This window comes from Anguilla anguilla, chromosome 7 (genome assembly GCF_013347855.1).
Source record: "Anguilla anguilla isolate fAngAng1 chromosome 7, fAngAng1.pri, whole genome shotgun sequence".
Lineage (NCBI taxonomy): Eukaryota > Metazoa > Chordata > Actinopteri > Anguilliformes > Anguillidae > Anguilla > Anguilla anguilla.
The window spans coordinates 50,604,949-50,623,579 of record NC_049207.1 but is presented as its reverse complement, the minus strand read 5'-3'; the positions used below and the strand labels follow the sequence as shown (position 1 = coordinate 50,623,579).

At 39.3% G+C, this 18,631-nt stretch overlaps 1 protein-coding gene across 1 annotated transcript in view; it reads left to right on the top strand.

Annotated features, from left to right (window-relative positions):
• The window catches only part of LOC118232176 (receptor-type tyrosine-protein phosphatase delta), a 234,927-nt gene that overhangs the window by 41,397 nt on the left and 174,899 nt on the right, over positions 1-18,631 (top strand). Inside the window, exon 2 of the mRNA XM_035426883.1 lies at positions 9,648-9,685. The gene's annotated coding sequence lies outside the window, so the exon portion shown is untranslated. The remainder of the gene's footprint in view (positions 1-9,647; positions 9,686-18,631) is intronic.

Genomic DNA, 18,631 nt, shown 5'->3' with positions numbered 1-18,631 from the left:
CCCTGAAAAAATATGTATATATTCCATATCTTGTTATGGTCATAGGTACCTATACTAGTATATACAAAATTTTTGACTTGTCCAAAATCAAAAAAGAACCAATGTCCTAACCTTTCTTTAACCTGCTGAACACAGCCGTAAACTTGCCGCGACCCTCAGACTTATCGTTTTCATAACCCTAACCCTAAGTTGAGCCCTAAAACGTATTTGAAGCCATAGGAACTTTAGAAATCATGTGATGACTCATTTAAAATTGTGGAAAAACTAAGTCAAGACTGTGAATTCCATAGTACAAATGCTAAAAAATATATTTGAGGCCTTAAAAAAAAAAAAAATTTTCCCTGAAAAAATATGTATATATTCCATATCTTGTTATGGTCATAGGTACCTATACTAGTATATACAAAATTTTTGACTTGTCCAAAATCAAAAAAGAACCAATGTCCTAACCTTTCTTTAACCTGCTGAACACAGCCGTAAACTTGCCGCGACCCTCAGACTTATCGTTTTCATAACCCTAACCCTAAGTTGAGCCCTAAAACGTATTTGAAGCCATAGGAACTTTAGAAATCATGTGATGACTCATTTAAAATTGTGGAAAAACTAAGTCAAGACTGTGAATTCCATAGTACAAATGCTAAAAAATATATTTGAGGCCTTAAAAAAAAAAAAAATTTTCCCTGAAAAAATATGTATATATTCCATATCTTGTTATGGTCATAGGTACCTATACTAGTATATACAAAATTTTTGACTTGTCCAAAATCAAAAAAGAACCAATGTCCTAACCTTTCTTTAACCTGCTGAACACAGCCGTGAACTTGCCGCGACCCTCAGACTTATCGTTTTCATAACCCTAACCCTAAGTTGAGCCCTAAAACATAATTGAAGCCATAGGAACTTTTGAAAACATGTGATTACTCATTTAAAATTGTGGAAAAACTAAGTCAAGACTGTGAATTCCATAGTACAAATGCTAAAAAATATATTTGAGGCCTTAAAAAAAAATGTTTTCCCTGAAAAAATATGTATATATTCCATATCTTGTTGTGGTCATAGGTACCTATACTAGTATACACAAACTTTTTGACTTGTCCAAAATTAAAAAAGAACCAATGTCCTAACCTTTCTTTAACCTGCTGAACACAGCCGTAAACTTGCCGCGACCCTCAGACTTATCGTTTTCATAACCCTAACCCTAAGTTGAGCCCTAAAACGTATTTGAAGCCATAGGAACTTTAGAAATCATGTGATGACTCATTTAAAATTGTGGAAAAACTAAGTCAAGACTGTGAATTCCATAGTACAAATGCTAAAAAATATATTTGAGGCCTTAAAAAAAAAAAAAATTTTCCCTGAAAAAATATGTATATATTCCATATCTTGTTATGGTCATAGGTACCTATACTAGTATATACAAAATTTTTGACTTGTCCAAAATCAAAAAAGAACCAATGTCCTAACCTTTCTTTAACCTGCTGAACACAGCCGTAAACTTGCCGCGACCCTCAGACTTATCGTTTTCATAACCCTAACCCTAAGTTGAGCCCTAAAACGTATTTGAAGCCATAGGAACTTTAGAAATCATGTGATTACTCATTTAAAATTGTGGAAAAACTAAGTCAAGACTGTGAATTCCATAGTACAAATGCTAAAAAATATATTTGAGGCCTTAAAAAAAAAAAAAATTTTCCCTGAAAAAATATGTATATATTCCATATCTTGTTATGGTCATAGGTACCTATACTAGTATATACAAAATTTTTGACTTGTCCAAAATCAAAAAAGAACCAATGTCCTAACCTTTCTTTAACCTGCTGAACACAGCCGTGAACTTGCCGCGACCCTCAGACTTATCGTTTTCATAACCCTAACCCTAAGTTGAGCCCTAAAACATAATTGAAGCCATAGGAACTTTTGAAAACATGTGATTACTCATTTAAAATTGTGGAAAAACTAAGTCAAGACTGTGAATTCCATAGTAGAAATGCTAAAAAATATATTTGAGGCCTTAAAAAAAATGTTTTCCCTGAAAAAATATGTATATATTCCATATCTTGTTACGGTCATAGGTACCTATACTAGTATATACAAAATTTTTGACTTGTCCAAAATTAAAAAAGAACCAATGTCCTAACCTTTCTTAAACCTGCTGAACACAGCCGTGAACTTGCCGCGACCCTCAGACTTATCGTTTTCATAACCCTAACCCTAAGTTGAGCCCTAAAACGTATTTGAAGCCATAGGAACTTTTGAAATCATGTGATTACTCATTTAAAATTGTGGAAAAACTAAGTAAAGACTGTGAATTCCATAGTACAAATGCTAAAAAATATATTTGAGGCCTTAAAAAAAAATGTTTTCCCTGAAAAAATATGTATATATTCCATATCTTGTTATGGTCATAGGTACCTATACTAGTATATACAAAATTTTTGACTTGTCCAAAATCAAAAAAGAACCAATGTCCTAACCTTTCTTTAAGGTGAACTTTCACAGTCCTGATTCTGCAGAGGCTGCAGATGTTTCTGAATTTTACAAGTCAGCGCTTTACATTATCAAGTCACATGATGACACACTTCCTTGATTCAGCAAGTGAACAACTTAAACTCAGTGTTTAATCATTTAAACAAGACGTACAGTATGTATGTATATATATATATATATATATATAGAGAGAGAGAGAGAGAGAAGGAATCAAGGAAACACTTTCTTACACAGCCTCCACAGTGAGTCCACAATGCTGTGTTGTGAAGTGAGCAGATTACGTGCAGGATTCTGAAGGTTGCCCAGATGTTGCCTGGAGGCCGCGAGTTGAACATCGATGTTTGTGTGAGCTCCGGGGTGCGGGATTATTACTGAGTAACCGGAGAAATTTGTCTGGGCACAGATGAAGGGCCTACGGGCCTCACTGATAATTGCTGTGGCTGCCTCCGTCTCAGGCAGGACAGCTGTGTGTCGGGGACGTGGAGAGACACTTCATTTTTCCAACCACGCTTTCCTGGATTATGACACGCCATTTGGTTTGAAAATACGTTCGTTTTCACGCTATCGGGTTAAGAAGGCACAAGTTCAGCTCAAAGTCAATCATCCATACCCGGCTTCCAGTTTTGTTGTTGTTGCTGTTGTATGTTGTCGTTGTTGTTGTACGCCTGCGTTCCATATGATGAACGTTTTCATGTGGCGGTGTCAGTGTCAGCTAGCAGCTGAATGTACTTCAGTCTTTTTGTCAGGGCTCATGTAAATATTACATTAATTACATGCACCTCAGGGAAGGAAGGAAAACCGGGAGTCAGAGAAGACGCGTGCCACGTGACAGTCGGAAAAAAAGCGGAGACTCCGTTCTGCTCTGCGTGAGTCCTCCCTGAAGGACGTCGGTGGCCACAGCCCTGCTGGTCTAAAAGCTCCATTAATTCTCTGCCGCGGCTCTATTGAGCCACCGGGGGGTCTTAAACAGGTGCGGAGGAGAGTGCTGCCGATTATTCCCGCCTCTCCCCGCCCGGCTCCGCCTCCCCCGGGCGCCAAAGGCATGCCCGTCCTGCCAACCCCTGTGCCAGGGATAGCTGCGCTGAGTTTCCAAAACCCCCGTGCCAACGGTTATGGGGGGGGGGGGGGGGGGGGAGTTGAGGAGGCGAGAGCTGTTCTGGAAACGGGACGATCCGTACGGCAGAAGAACCCTGTGAAACAAAATCCCCTGGGGAAGAGCATGCTGGGAATTATACTGGCCCAGACTTTACCCAGTTACAGGGTGAGCCGGTGACATGCGGGAAAAAAAAATTGGGACCACCCTTCCTTACCCCTCACAAGGACTGGGGGGGGGGGGCCTTAAATAAGATACATGATGAAACAGGGTGGGGGGGGGGGGCTTGATCCTGGTTCGGCACAATGCACAGAGATTCAATTCGCTAGCTTTCCTGCGTAGCTCACAACTTAATCCGTCAATAAGCAAGGAGTGTAGTTTGATTTTCTGCATGCCATTGCATGAACAGACTGAACAGACTGAAGACCTTCACAGGATACAGTATGCCCGCCCACACACACACTGATTCAGTGAATACTGGTAACAGCACCAGAGAGATGTGCCACATTACGGTGCAATGCCAATAGCCAACGACAAAAGAGAACTCAGATTGGGCCCCAGTGCCAGCCTTAGGGTTTGGTGGCCCTAAGTAAGAATACTGTTGTGGCCCCAAAGTGCTGCAGCATAAATCACTAAATCACGTTAAAAATAAATAAATTTTAAAAAATAAATAAAACTTTGTGGCCAAGGGGTGGTTGTGGTCCTATCGACTGCATTGAGTGTTTATGCCAGTGGCCGACTCTAATGGACCAGTTCCAGTTGTTAAAAGGGTGGGTTGTAATAAGCCAAAAGACACAGCACTTTGGGAAAGCTACTGGTGATATGCATAATTGTGTTTAACTACAATTGAGCAAAGAAGTGTACAAAATGCTTTTTTGTGGGCGAGTGATCACAGAAGCCAGTTCCCAGAACAGACTCTAAAATGTTTTGAAATAGGGAGTTATGTTAACTGTTTTCACTGATGCTAGAGTGCATATCCAGCTCTTTCATATAAACCTGGTTCTGTTAGGCCCAGCTTCTGTTAAAAAAAAAAAAGAAAAAAAGCTTTGGCTTCACAGTCTCTCATTGGGGTGCACAACTCCAGTCCTGAGGAAAAGTCTGCTCTAACCAACTGCCATAGCTTTATATCTCAGCTCTGTATCCTACACTGGTTCACTCCTGTACTTGAGCACAGTAAAATGTTTAGGATACACTTTTGCAGTCTGTTGTGCTAGCTAGCACCTATACAAAAGTCAGGTCAAGATACGATTGAGCTAATCAAATAATTAGGTGCCGAAGTTGGCACAAAATACCGGGACGGATCGGCCTCTTGTCGCGCACCCCCTGGTGCATCAGCATGCCGGTTGTTGTATTTCACAATGTAATAGATCTGGCAGTTAGCGGGCCTTTTGTTCTGTGTAAAACGGGCGCTGGGGAGAACAGCGGTTGGAGAGATCTCATCTCTGGTTCGGGTCTGGGCGCGGATATTCGACAGAGACGTACGAGCGAGCGGGCCGGCCGAGCGGCCCGGGCCAGAAACCCGCGGGGGCTCAGCCATGCATTCAGGGCCGCGGAACAAAGGCGGCACGCTCCGCCAACCCACTTCCACCGGAGAGAGAGAGAGAGGGGGGAGCCTGCAGATATGGGCACACAATGCACCTCCCAAATGTATTCACAACCACGATAAAGGAAAAACAAAAAACAATAAAAATGTTTAACAAGAAGCAGCTATTATTTTGTACGAATACGGTTGCTCGGAGAAGTGATTTTCCTTTCCTTTCTTATTTTACAAAAAAAGATGTGTGTCACAATTAATCACACCCCTTATTTTATCTATGGAAACAGTTTGAGATGAACCACACTTGGTCGGGTCTCCAAATCTGACGTGAGATACTGCCCGCATGCCAGTATGATTTTTGGAAGAGCTGCCACAAAAAAGGAAAATGTGACCAAAATGGAAAAAAAAATTTTTTTGGCTACACATGACATCGGTGTGTTTGTCATGAGAAGGAGACCAACGTGCAAAAGAACATTGCACCAACTGTAACATATGGCGGAGAATTGACGTGAATATTTTTGACAGTTATTGTATTGTGGAGGAAAACACTACATTTATACTTTGAGGAAAGTGTAATTCTGGCTGGTTCCAATAAATCATTATTAAAACAGAAAATTTTCCACTCTTGAGAGTTAGAATATTACTAATTACTCTTATTATTTATTTTATAAACGTTTCGCTACACATAATATTACAGGGCTCTGCATATGTGTGCCTGTGTCTATGGATAATATGCAGTATACTGAGTAAATCCATCATTTCATAATTGCATAATTGCAAAATTCAATTTGCATGCAAGTAATATGAAACAATATAATGACTTTTTCTCGTGTATTCGCAGTACCTACCTTTGAGCTTTGATGGTGAATTTCTGTACACATTTACCGGTAACATATTGAGCTATTGCCTATCACAGCGTAAGTGTTACATGAATGATATTTTGGGGTGTGTAAATATAACAATCGCGTGCATTCATTTTAGCTTTTTATTGTAAATAGTGACTTCCAGCTATGACTCTCTGGGAGACTGACAGCGTTTTGCTGGCTTCACACGGAGTTGATGTCCTGTCCTTGTTTTGGCAGCCGGACTGATGTTGGATTCTGTGTAATGGCAACTGTTGAAGGCTATTAAATTGCACTTCCCTTGAAGGGCCAGCTGACAGTGGGGCACATCTACACTTTCTGTAGGGCGCGGCAGCGAGAAAGGAAGGAGAGTGCATTGCATCATGGGATAAATCCTGGAGGCTGAGATCAAGGATATATAAACAATGCCTGAAGAATGGGAAAACACATTTTTTTTAAAAACCATAACCAGTAATCAAGTGGATCTTGGCAACAGAAAGATCAGTTTCCATTTCCTTAAATCAACCAAAGGATAGAAGGAATTTTTCAAAACACATTAAAGTCATCAGAATGTCCATATGTGCTGACATAATATCAGTGAATTGATGTGGTTATGCTGTCAGGGGCCTAGATTGACTATGGGACTGGAATTTCTCATTTATTCTGTTCTATATTCATTCATTTACTTTTATTGCTGGGTTCCCTCAAACATGTGTCTTGAATTAGTATGCAATGTGCCTTGCACAGCACTTTTTAAATAATTATGTAGCTGTTTGCTAAACAACTGCACAGTCCTCTACATCTCAGTGTGGATAATATTTTTTTCTCTTTTGTAGAGGCTGTGCAAGCAAATTGCACCCTAAATTCTTTCTCACGCAGCTTCAGCAAGCTTTAGTGCAAAAGATTTTCTGGATGTGCTGCTGTTTGTTTTTTTGTGAACTTTAAGGACACCATCAAGCCTCTTTCTCTGTCTAGTCATAACACACCGGTCCAAAAATGAATTGTGATGAATTCCTATTTATTTTCCATAAATAGATATCATAAGTATGTTGCATGACATTATATACAACAAGGCTACCAAACCCTGTTCCTGGAGATATATTGTCCTTTATGTTTTCACTGTAACCCTAACCAAGCACACCTCCTTCAACAGCTAGAGTTCATGTTGACCTGCTAATTAGTATAATGTGTCCAATTAGGATTGGAGTAAAAACCTACAGGAAGGTAGATATCCAGGAACAAGATTGGGAAGCCCTGCTATACAGAATGATTGAAACTCCATGAATAGTTCACCCTTAATTCAAGGCAGTCGGGTACTGACAAGACCGTGTTAGGGGACTGTGTTTTAAAAAATGATCAGTGGCTATTTCAGTGAGAATCTCTGCACGGTAGTGAGTCTCAGGCTCTCAGGGGTCATGAAACAGAAGATGAGTTTCATTGAGTCCCCCCTTGTCGTATATCAGCGGCAGGAAGTGGACTTATTTGTGTCTCGGGCTTGAAGCTCGCTATGTTCCCAGTCATTCCGAAGACTCCCCACTTACTGTACGTCCAACAATTGGGTACAAACGCTGGACGAGGTTTGGAATGATAAGTTTGTCATCTGCTAGCGATCGCTCAAGCGTAGCTATTCATATTTACTGTAATCCAAACTGACATCTCACGGCAACTGGTGCCAGAACTTGTTGTATCTATGGAAAATTGTGTCATAACTGCAGTGTCAACCCGTGCCCTCCTGAAATCCTGACCAGCATGATACGATCTTATTCACACAAACACACACACGCGCACACACACACGCTTATTTTTACTTCTCCTCTCTTTTTCAATTTTTATGTACTATACATTTTCTTCAGTTACTTCATCTTCAATAAATGCAAATACAGAATCAGAGTGATATTCAAGGTCATATGTATTCAGAAATATGCAACAATATTTTCCGTTCTTGTCCAGGAATTCAGTTTGCGTCAGTCTTTAAGCATGTTTCAGAGAAGGGAGCACTAAACATATTGCCTGAGTAGCAGACTTGTTTTCATGTGAGCATGCATGCCAGATCATTATCCTCAATGGATTGAGCAGTAAATTTTCAAGTGTTTGGAAGCAATGAGCCCATATATCATTGGCAGCCAGTGCTGCCCATAAAAATATTTTGGTTAATATGTATGAGATCCTGGAGCGCTGACATAAAATGATCCATTTTCACTATGGTTATCCTGTCTAAGGCCATATTTTCCATCTTGCTATTAGTGTACTCAGTGTTTTATATAGACCAAAAACGTCTGCACAGTAACAGGCATTTTATAGCTACTAGTCTAAAAATACTAGTCGTATCGCTTGCAACATGCTCTCATTTACAGGTCCTATAAACTGTTTCCCATTCTAATACATGCTCAAAACTTTATTAGTATTATGATTATTATGATGATGATGATGATGAATTATTATTATTATTATTTTTAGCATTATTATTATTGCTATTTTGGTTGTTGTCAGAACCTCAGATATTACGGACACGTTGAGAATATTGGCCATCTGGAAGTCTGAAATGTTCATAATTCATAAATTGTGCTGAGGCTTTCCCTTTGGTCTAGTTTTGATAGTTTGCCTTAGTTACATGAATGGAAAGTTTGACTCCTTTGTGTTTAATGCTTGCGTTTTTGCACCAGTGACATTGATACGGAGAGGGCGTAGTTATGCCTGCTGCTTCTGGTTCCATTCACTCTGTTTGGACGATCAGTTAATAACCGCATGGTTTCTATCTCTGAGGCTCCAGAAACGAGATGGTCGCGTCGCACTGAGCATATTAATTCGTTAACAAACCGAAGGGGAAAAAAGGCAATCACGCGCAGTTTATCTGAAAAACCGCTCGCCCTGCTTATCTTTGAGAATGAACCGCGTGAATCTTTGGGGCCCGAATGCCTTACGCCGACAATCAGTGTCGAGGTGAAGCTGGCAGTCACTAACCTTTAAACTGCGAGGCTGTGATTACAAATAAAATGTCTTGGTTTCTGCTAAACACTTTCTTCCATTGTTCTGTGAACTTTTCTTTCGAGACTCAGATGATAGATGCATGTAGTTATGTGTTTGATAATGTTGGGAAAGTCTTTGCGTTGAATATAACATTTATCAATTGGTATTAACATTGCTAGAGAGGAATTAAACCTTTATGTAAAAATGCCATCTTAATACAGATATGTTTTAATGATATTCTTCATTAGATCTAAATTTAGCCAGATGCTTGCACTAACTAATGTTTAAACCACAGAGGACATGCTGTTTCCACAATAAATAAATAAATAAATAAATATTACGATAACCATGTGTACATTTAAGCTAACCACTCTGTGCAAATGTTGAAGTCATGAATCCAAATAAGAATTACATATCATTTAATTATGAATGATAATTTTTAAAGGAATTTTTCTCACCATCAAAATGCAATTTTGCTATGCAAAATTTAAAGTGAAGGACACATTGCTTAATAATTGGATGGAACAACCCCTTTGATGTTTCTCAGAAATGCTCATTTCTTAGGAATGATTGCACAGCCATCCTTGCCAAATATATTCAGTTTATGATCAGAACGTTCCATATAAGATGTTGCAATATGACATTATTTTTTGCAGTTGTATACTGACATATGATAATGTTCTCATAAAATGACCTAATGCATTTTTGGATTGCCTTCCAGCTCTTGAACCATTGGGACTGCTATTGGGGTGCATAAAGGTAGGTTTTGCGTTTTCTAAAACAAACTTTATGTGCTTGGGGGAATAAAATGATGATATTTATGGCTTTATGAAAAACTGGTTTATGCATGTCTGGTCTCATCTGTTCTGAGGTCTTTCTTGATTTGATTTCATTTTGTTAAAATCACCGTGAAGTACTATGAAAGTAAACTCATCGAAGTGGTGGAAATTGCTGAATTGTTCAAGTCGTGAATATGTAATACAATTTCCCTTTTATCTTCCATGTCTCTCTTCTTTGGTTAAATTAGTTTTCATTTTCATAAAGCAATATTTTATTTTTGTGTTCTAAACTTTGTAACTACGTTATATATATAATATGCGCTATATATGCTGCTGTGGTTAGCGTTTCTATGTTATTAGTTGCACGCTGGGTTTGTGCTGTTTCTAGCAGAAACACAAAAGGGAAGCCTACTTTTGTTATTACTGTGGGAGAGATCCATGCGCTGCTTTGGCGGTCCCTGCGTCCTGCCCAGCCAATAGAACTCTCGCTCAGCCACATCTGACAGTGATTAATGGCACAGCGGCTGTCTTTTGCAATGACCATCGTCTGTTACTGTAGCAACGGAGTGGGGCATGCTGGTACTGTACAGAAAAACCAGTGTGACTTGGAACAGGCTCTCAACCAATACATTAAAACGTGCTAGTCTAAACACGCTTTGTGTGTAACGTTTCCCAATTTTAGTGTCTTTTGTTACCAAAATATTTTGAAGCCATTGTTATTGCCAAATATACTGTAGTTAGCTGGTGTGTATGAATCCATGAAATGATTTGTGCACTGACTCCGAGCCTTTGCACGTATGCGTTCATACCTGAACCAGGCGGCTGGCTGTGTTCTCCCTAATGCACCGAATGTTGACACATTTCCTTGACTTCATCCGAAATTGTGGTCCGTGGATCTAAATAAGGTTCCGTGTCTGCACTTATCCCTTTGTGTCGGAATTTCAGAAGATTAAGTATCAAAATAGAAAGTGAAGATGCACACGGAGCGAAATATTTTGCATACATTTGCAGAGTTCCTCTGTGTGCTTTCACTTTGAATCAGGGTAATCTGGCAGACCCAGGCTGTGGTTAGGGAGCGTAATTAGATAGATGCCGGGGATTTGTCAGATCCTGTTAAGTATACGTTATTAAACTTTTCTTTTTCTCTTTTTTTTTCTGTTTATGCCGCCAGCTCTTGTCTCTGTGTTTTACATGCTGAACACCTCTTTGGCCCTCCCTTCCGGTGAATTCTGGACATTTCTGGGGCACGGAAGTGGACGCCATAGTTTTTTTTAGTCTTTTTTTTTTTTTTTTGAGAGCGGGGGTGGGGGGAATCTGCTTTCCAGGTATTCACTAGCCACACAAGTATAACCGTCATCCCTCCCAGCGGAGTTAAAGATTGTTTGAGCAGGGCTGGCCTAATAGGCCACAAGGGTGTCATCTATCTGGGGAGCTAAATAGGTTGTTGCCCACCTGGTCTGCAATCACTACCCCCCCCCCCCCCACACCCCCCCCCCCCCCCCCCGGTGTGCAATCACATCTCCCACACCACCCCCCCTTCCCCCCCATCCCAGTTCTCAATCCCTTGTGAAAAGTCCTAGTCGCCCCCCCCCCCCCCCCCCCCCCCACCCACCCCGAGGTGCGCTATCAGAATCACCCACACCCCAACCAGCCGCCCCCCATGGTTCCATGGTCCACAGTCTTGCCTAGGCCAGTATAAAATCTAGAGGCGGGCCTGGATTTGGACCTGAGGTCCACCACCACCGCAGGAGTCCTACAGCAGCCTGACGGATCTTCCAGCCCACTAGTGCTGTGCAATCTCTCCATCTCACAGCTGAGGGGAATGCGTCTCTGTCATTTCACTCGTGATGCAAATCCGGTTCTAAGGGATCTCTATTTTAGTCTCCATTTTAACAGATCGGGGAGTTTGTGATAGTTGCTTCTAGGCGGTGGCGCAGGTGACAAGAAGGAACCAGAGGTGTTTTCACAGTGCTGTCATATGCTTGGCACTGATTTTTAGTACTTTGTTTAGGCACCTTTGAAAACACAGGTTTGAGATGATAATTAATAAATATTTTAATTAATTGTATTCCACTTAGTCATTTTGTCAGTCTTTCTTCTCCTGAGTCATTGCTCTAAATTCCAGTGCAAAACACCATTAATTTCATAATTACTTTAAATTCACTGTCACTTTTTTAAAATTGTTACCATATGTTTTTTTTTTTTTACTAATTGTGACCTGACTTTGGTACCGGAGTAATTAATGAAGGATCTAAAGCTGTTGAATTATGTGGTAATAATTTCCACATGTTTTATTTATTTATTTAGTTTCATTTAAACTTGAGAGAAAACTAATTTCCCTGTCTGGTATTTGTGTACAGTGCAGTGCTGAAGGACTTTTAAAGCTCATTTGTATTTGTTCAGCATACACTTGGGAGAAAATTACTTCTACCAGCTGCTTTTTTTAACTGAGGAGTTATTGCTTTGGGAAATATGCCACAGCTATGCATAGCATGAAGGAAAACCATGGTGGAACTCGACCAAGTAGATCCTAAAAAATGCTTTATGCGGAAATATGTGGCAATAAGTGTCCTAGTTATTTTATTGTAATGAGAGGGTGTGACGGTCATATTGTATTTTACGGTTAAAAACATAACCTCTGGGTATGTTCTCCAGACCTCCTTCCCTACAAACATTAAACTTCATGCACGGTTTCAACAAACTGTGTCAATTTTATAGCCATCTTTCAAAAGTGACAGACAAAAGAGACAGAGGCAAAAAATCTGAACAATAACAAAAACGGCATTGATGCACCTTCCATTTTTGGCCCCCTAATGATAAGTTTCAGGGTGCTGTTTGGGAAACACTGGCAGGTTATTTCATATTGATTTCATTTATAGCCTCTTATAATTTATTGCTTACAAATCAGGGCGGGCGTTGTAAAGTATGAGAGAGAATCAATTTCATGGGACGGCTCATGATTTCACCTGGAGCCTTCAGCTTTTTCAATTATGTTTTAATTATTTGATGTACTGGAAAACAAACTACATATTTCTTTACCTTTTCATGTCTTGTGATCGACAATTACAGCAGACGTGCCCGCCCCACTTCAACTGGTCAATGGCATTTAGATCACAGCGAGCATGTGGATTGATTTTCACAGCGAACTGTAAAGTCAACCATAAATTATTTTCTTTTATTTATTTATTTTAAAATTATTGTTTGTTTATCAGGGAAAATTGTGTTTTAAAAAAAAAATCTATTTTTCAAGGGAGGCCCTCGTCAATAATTCATTACGAAATGATGCCAATGATGGGTTTGGCATTGCCTCTTAAATGAATGGTTTGCTTCTTGTTTTTTTTTTTCTGTTTTAGTGTATGATTGTGATTGGCCCTGCCAGTTTTTGTGTACAATAAACTATATTTTAGATATTTACAGACAATTCTGATGACTTGCCAACAATGGCCAGTTAAAGGACATTCAGGGGTTCTGTTGTCTAAAGCAAGAAAGTGTAATTCAGGTAATTCCAAAACAGCCTGTACAGTGGAATTATGCCTCCAGAGGTCTGTATGTGTGTATATGACATGATTATTCTTCATAAATGTACATTGAGTTTACTATGGCACATGCAACCTGAGTTCACTGTGCTCAAGGAAAGAAGTTAATAACATACTGTAATATAAAAACTGATGTTAATGTTTACGATTGTAAGTAAACACCATAAAATGTATGTGTTCATATGTACAGGCTGTGGAATGATAATGTCACTGCGCAAGGTGCTTTGGAGTTACTTGAAATGTGTGTGTAAAGCTAGTGGGACATCAGAAACTTCTGGGCCAACTGGAAAATCCTTAAACTGTGGAATGATAATGCACTAAATCTGAAATAATATTTGAAACCTCGGGAAGTTCAGCCATTTTGCAGGATGTGGGGTGTAGTCATTTATGTCCTACGTTCTGAGGACAGCCGCTGCTAGGCAGATAATGACATAGTCGGGCTCGAACCCGCGATAGCATGGCTATAGGTCCCAGCTGGGATCCACATATCACCTCCCTGAGTAAACGGCGACAAATTAGAAATGACAGAAACACACAGAATAGACCCACGATGTTATTATTGATATAAATCAGCGCGCTCTTGTTTTCGGTCAAAGACCAGCGTGACAGCAAAATGAATGAACCGATAAATAGATAAACGGGGGAAAATAGATTCCCGCCGTACAAGAGGGAGATACCGATGCTATTTGTTAGCGGCGGTGATCTCTGCGTGATTTCCCGTCGTCTAACGCCGGAGAACGGGCTAACTAATTGGAAATGTCATTCTTCTCGGCGAGGAGAGATATCAGAAGCTACAGGGTGTGCTTCATGCTCATGTAAGATATATGTACCGGAGCATGGGAAAAAAATAAACAGCTTTGAGAGTGCATTGACGGAAAAGTGTATTGGGTCATACTGTGGAGAAAGGCCTTGTGTTTGGGGTTTTAATGACTTAGGCTTTCATTTACAGCAGGTCTTAAAACAGAATGAGTCCAAAAAATGATTAGTGCTTTAAAATGAAGGAAATGCTTATTAGAAAATTTTATTAGTTTATTTTCTTTTATTTTTATTTTTTTTTGTGTTTTGGAATTACTGGCTTTCTTTACCATAATCAGTTTTGATTTAGAAAATGCATATTTTCATTTGCCCAATCAACCGAAAAAGGTCCTTTGAATGTAGTCATCTTTGGAGAACTTTTGTAATGTAGTGAGTCCAAATGTTAGTTGAAATAGTATGTCTGAGGGCTAAATTGCAGGGAAATAAAACTAATAAGAAAAAGAACAATACAATTTCAAATGTGACATTACAGTATACTGTCTTTGAAACAGTCTTATAAAATTAGTGTTATGAGCTGGCAATAAGCATAGGCTTGTTTGCACTAAGTGTAAAAAAATAAAATATTTGTACTCAAAGTCAAATTAATGGCATGCACAGAATGCAATACAGCCATGAGTTTCAGATTAGTAATTTAAAGAGGGATCACATTCAGGTACTATAATTTTACTCTAAAATTAGTTTTGTTTTTTTGTTTTTTTTAAAGGTTTCATCAATCCCTTTTGAAAGTCAAGCATACTGTGACTCTTCCAGCCAGTATCCAAGGCAACCGTGCATCACAATAGTTTGAAAGTTTATGCCTTGAAAGTACAGCTAGCAGTTCAGCCTTTGTCATGATAAATGGTTTCTCAACTTTCCCTGGTGCATGCAACCGCATGGAGAGCCCGGGATCATAAATTATGTTGACTTCCATAATTTGGATATGCCCATTAAAGTAAAACTCTCATTCTAATCCACATAAAAGTAAATCCCTTTGTATAGTCCTGCTGTAACCCTGGAAATGACAGCAAATATTTTAGAAGGTGGTTCAGAGAATGTGGTGCAGCATGTTTATTGGTTTTCCTGGTTGAATGCATACAGTGCACACACGCATGTACACTCCAAAATCATAGAGTACTGCTGAACTCTGTGTTCTTTTAAGAAGAATGTAATTGCTTTGTTTGCAAAAGCAGAGAAATGTACAGAAATTACTGATTTTTGTATGGCTGAAGAATTATCTACACTGGGTTTGAACACATTAGGGGAATTTAGTTTTTGGGATATATTTTTGTTTGGAAAACACAACGTTCTTCTTCTTCCTGGATATATTTATTCATTTTTACACTGGGTTCTGTTAAGTCTACAAGAGCTTCTACAAGCTTCCTTCATGTGCCTTGACACTATTAACAATTTAAAATAAAGTGATCACTTAAAATTTGGGAACCATGGCAGTTTTATTCAAAGTGGTTGGAAATGCAGATTAGGACATGGTTCACTACAAGGAGACACCAGCGTTGTCAGTCCTGTTTTACCGTTGTTTTACCTCTGAGGACCGAAATTTTTGCTGTTTTAATTTGATGTGATCGTCCATTTATTGAGCTACCACCCTCGGGTATGAACTGGGATCATTAACTCACTTTTTATTTTTTTCTTTGCCTTTGCATTTCCTTATTAAATATGTTTGGTTGGGATGTATACAGCGCTCTGGGGTTCAGGTAAAGAATTGAAATATAGGAGTGCTGTTATTTATTATGGCTTTGTGGTCTACAATCATATCTCTGTGTGTTCATTCCTATCATAACTTCAGGGAGTGTTTCTGAGTCTTCTTCTTAGCTCTTGCTAAGATCTACATTACAGTCCCATAGATGACTAGATCTTAGGAATTGGACTGGAATTTCTGACCAAAAATATTAATTGATGTGGTAACAGAGAGGAAGTTTAGTCTTTGATGGGAAGTATAAGGGTGTTGACAGGGGTAAACAGCCCACTGGCGCCAGTCATAGAGTATGGTGTGCCAATAGATTATGTCTTAAATCATGTTCTCTTCTAAATGACCTATAGCGCAAAGACAAGTCCCCTTTTTCTTTCAAGATGTGAAATAAGTCAGCATGAATTACAGACATTACAGAAATATTTACAGTGAAGTCATTCTTGTGCCGCTGAACATTACGTTACATTGCAATCACCTAGCAGAAGCTCTTAGCCACAAAGACTCAGAATAGCAGAGGAGTTGTGCCGATGAACCAGCTTCTATGTTGTGGTTGTATGAAATGACATGATAATAATACTGTTTTGAACACACTAGGGGCGAGTCACACTTCTCTCAACACATCGTACGCCACAAATTGCATACCTGCATGCCTGCTATTATTATTGGCAGTTCATACACATCATATGAACAGACAATTCAGAGGTTCCAAAGAGATACCAATTTCCCATGATATGGTAGAGTGCTGTAAATGCATTTTTGTCCCCTCCTCAATTGCTACCTAAACATACCCCCCCCCCCCCCAACCCCACCACCACTCCCCCTCTGTTCTGGCAACCTACCATGAGATAAATTCAGAATCAAATCAAAATTAAAAACATCTCTGTAGAATTTGCTTGTAGCCTGTTATGGGGAACCTTTATGAGGCTTCTTGCCCAGTGAATGAGAACAGCAGTCGCGAGACTTGCCAGCTTTGCATAATGGGTAATGTAGTTCCTGGTTAGACACAAGGACATTATTCTATTAAACTGGATTAAGGGGGAGATAGATTAATTATGCAGAATACTATTCTTTGTTAATAGATGGTGTCACATACACTTATTCTTTCTGGTAATAATGAATTATTTGATTATATTTTGAATTAGACTGTTCAATATGTGAGAACACTAATTGGGAATAATTTGCATTAAAAGAGGGAAGGTCTTGAGTCTATATTATAATTTGATAGGGACTTAATTGATCATATTATTACAGATTTGTCTTACTGAATCATTTACCTTCATTAAACTGCAGATATTTCAGCTGAATGTGTTTTTAATGTGATTTGTGAAGAATTAATAATTTTGGCCTTGTGGTTATTCTTCCATGCAGCACACATATGGACCTTTTGGTTGCATCTGACACTGTTTGTTTTTTTCATGAGCATTTTTAATCTTTAATGTTTTTTGTTCATTCAACATTTTGTAACAACACGGCTGACACAAAATTTGATTTTTGTTGTATTTGAGTTTAATGTACTGAATTGCCTACAATGAAAGCAGTATGGACTGAAAGGGCATAAAAAGCGAATGTAAAGCAGGCTTTGAAGTGCATGTTTTGCTCGGTATGTTTCGTGACTGTTTGTGTTTGTCTGGTAGATCTCACCTCCGCGAGGGAGTGGGGGGTCATTGACATAGGGCTAACGCCTTGGCACACAGTATGACAGAAGATTAGCCAGTGGATTACACCGTAACCATGAGAAGCAAATGCAGGGGGGGAAAAAGCATGGTTAGATAGGCCAAGGAATTCCCTGCGGGGTTTCCTTCAGGGGGAAAAGACCCTGGTAGCAGCGACTCCAGGCCGGATCTGGTCCGGAAGGTATGACTTCAGACCGGAATCAGAGCAGACCCGGCTCAGAGTTCCTTGCTATCTGGGAAGGGACCAGATCAGTCTCTGGCAATTTCATTTTTTTTTTTCTTTTTTTTCCACATATACAATTTGATTTCTGCCGCATGTTTATAGTGATTACTCATAATCGAAGTTTTTGTTACCTCGCTGTTGAAATAATGCACATTTCAAATCTCTGTTGATTTTCAAGTGGATTTCATAGTCCTTATGGCATGACTTTAAACTTGAACTTAACTGTTTGAATTTGGGGAATTCAGTTTGAATTCAGTCTCAATGCTGCACATCTGCCATGTACGTTCCACACATATAGATCCAACATAAGGGTCCACAAACTCAGTCCTAGGGGACTGTGTGCTGATTTGTTCTGATTTGATCTAGACATGCATTCATATTGTTGATGTTGATATCTCATTTTAAGGCCACATTAAGACTAAAACAACAATGCATGCCATGAAGATAATTTTCACATATTCTCATCCCAATCAGTCAAATGAGCTAATTGCATCCCATGACTTTTAATCAGTAAAATGAGCTAATTCCTTCATTTTCATGTGCTGTATGCCAACCGATCCCTGTAGAAGATATTTACTTTTAATTGATTAAATTACGGAGTGACAGGCGAGATCAGTAGGGCACTAATCGCTGAAAGCTTGGACACTAAGACAAAGCATATGGCTATAAGCCAAACATAAGTTGTGTTAAAATATGTTTAACATTTAAAGCACATTCTCAGCAACTGCAGTTGATCAAAAGATTAGCAGTTACAAAAACCAGCATCCACAAGGGTTCCCCAAGGACCCCCGTTTGAGAGTTCCTGATCAGGAAGAGAAAGTTCTCAACTGAGGTGAACCTGTGGTGAAATTTGTATATCAAATTTCATTGAGCAACAGCAATATGTTCTCCACTTTTTGGGAAGAAAAAGAGGGGTTAAAACTTTAAAAAATAAAATAAAAAATAACTACTCCGCCGGGAGTCGACCCTGCTGAGGTAGACTGGGGTGACG